General features: G+C 37.7%; 1 long non-coding RNA gene across 1 annotated transcript; it reads left to right on the top strand.

The window, feature by feature from the left end:
* The first annotated feature begins 249 nt into the window (after positions 1 to 249).
* LOC114636912 lies at positions 250 to 2,213 on the top strand. The gene is made up of 3 exons (XR_003713704.1): positions 250 to 316; positions 539 to 702; positions 1,879 to 2,213. It is a non-coding gene; the product is annotated as an uncharacterized LOC114636912 (long non-coding RNA).

Here is a 2,213-nt window from a genome sequence, read left to right as displayed (position 1 = left end):
GTAACAAATTCCTACAATCTCAGCACTTTGAAGCCTAAGAGAGTTGGACCCTAAATTTCAGAGATGAATAAACCTAAGGTCTTAAATATCATTAAGTGACAGAAGACATCAGAAAAAGCAAGCCAAGAAAAGCCCAAGAGGATTCCCTAATTTTCAATTTCTTAGACCAGCATTTCCAAGCTAGACTTTTTAAGTTGAGAAATGAGTCCTTCTGAAGCTATGCACAAAGAAAAGAAGAGAAGTCATGAAATTAGAAGACAAAGTAGCCTGTTCCTGTATAAGGTCCTAGCTTACTACTCACCCCAGGGACATTCAAGTGAGTCAGCATGGGGCTTGGGCAGCTGTTCTAATTTCTATTTATTCCATGCATCTTTTATCTCTTTCTATATTTGGAAGCAGTGGTATATTCAGATACAAGAGCTTCCTGGAAAATGACAAAAAGCTAGTGGGACCCCCTTATACTACAAGCAAAGGGGAAGCAGTTTCTACTGCTTCCGTTCGTATCTGATAATAGGAAAACCATCAACTTACTTCATAGGAAACTGCTGAAAACATATAAGCTGCCTGTCTGCAACCACTTCCATCTACAGAGCACACTTGCAGGTGAGAGGAAGGAATACAACCGCCCTGACACCTGATATTGCACAGAACCCTGACACACTGCAGCAAGTTAACAAAACAAACCAATTAACTACTGTCAAGGTAAACTACATCTTATCTCCTCAACTGTAGTGAAGCATCTTCAGGCTTTAAGCAACCCAAGGGAAGCTGAGGTGGTCAGGAAGCTAGGTTTCTTAGAACCAGAGGTAAGAATATGTCTTTTTTTTAAAATGAATTCGTTGAGCCAATAAATGAAATAGAGTTATAAGCAAATGCTTTTAACAGAAGTTATGGAATTATATATCTTGGTCTCCTTTTCGCTTTTTTTAAAAAATATTTGCAAGGATAGAAGGCTTTGAGAGTCTGAGGAGGGTAGATGGTGAGTCTAATAAATCACGGACATGTATGAAATTGTTGAAAGAACACAGTTTACTAAAAATGTATTATTTAATCCTAAAACATGGAAGAAGATCAACTGGAATTGATGGAGATTCTGTATTATAATCTAGACCTGGGTACTTCCTCTCTTGTAGAAATCTTAACATAGGTCTTTAGACTTTGTAGATGTTGCTGATTTTGGATAATGATGAAAGCTCCTAAAAAGTCATCCAATGCAAAAAGATATTTGTTTAATATTTTCAAACCATTAACTGTTACGTTACTAATGGCCCATAAAGAGGCCAAAGTAATCTAATGAAATGCTAATGCACATATGTCATGCTGTATGATTTGTAGAAGCCTAGTTTCAAATAGATGATCGTTTCTCTAGCCTCATATACATAATTAAAAACATAAATCCCTAAAAATACAAATGTGAAAAAACCCATAGTAGTACTTCTTGAAATCACTTTAGAGTTTTATATTCAAAGTATTTCTGTTCAGCAAATGACTAAAATATTTAAAACCATTTCCTAAGTATTATACTACAATGACATATGTTAGGATATTTCTTTGATCTTAAGAAAGACCTAAAACTTTCTGGAAAGATATGCCAGGTTTAGTATCCTGGGTAGTATTTTGTGAGGTGACATCCTAATGCTTATACTACTTATTCTGTACATAGATGGATCTTTGCGGTGATGCAAGTAAGAAAGAGACAAAGATGAGGACAAAGAGATGGACAGAGGGACAGACAGACAGACACAGAGAGAGAGGTAAAGCTTTTTTGAAAATCCCATGTTGTAAGAGTCACATGGGGTAGCATAAAGTGCTATTGGACATGACAATTGGCAAACTGGGTTCATATTAATAAAACTTCACTAGCCATATATTTTCTAGGCAACTAAAGATCACACAGAATGGAATTCTGCAATTACACCTTGAAAAGTGGCTTCATCTTGGTAGGTATTCTGGATGACAGTAGTTTTGCAGAACTGCTCTGCACCACTATCACAGCCCTGTACTTCTTAGCCTTGACCAGCAATGGACTGCTGCTGCTGGTCATCACCATGGATGCCCAGCTCCACGTGCCCATGTATCTTCTGCTCTGGCAGCTCTCTCTCATGGATCTCCTCCTCACATCAGTTATTACTCCAAAGGCTGTCATGGATTTTCTGCTTAAAGACAACTCTATCTCATTTGGGGGCTGTGCCCTTCAGATGTTTCTGGCACTG

The sequence above is a fragment of the Grammomys surdaster genome, unplaced genomic scaffold, assembly GCF_004785775.1.
Source record: "Grammomys surdaster isolate TR1022 unplaced genomic scaffold, NIH_TR_1.0 125050, whole genome shotgun sequence".
In the NCBI taxonomy this organism is placed as follows: Eukaryota; Metazoa; Chordata; class Mammalia; order Rodentia; family Muridae; genus Grammomys; species Grammomys surdaster.
This window is presented reverse-complemented; position numbering and strand designations above follow the sequence as displayed.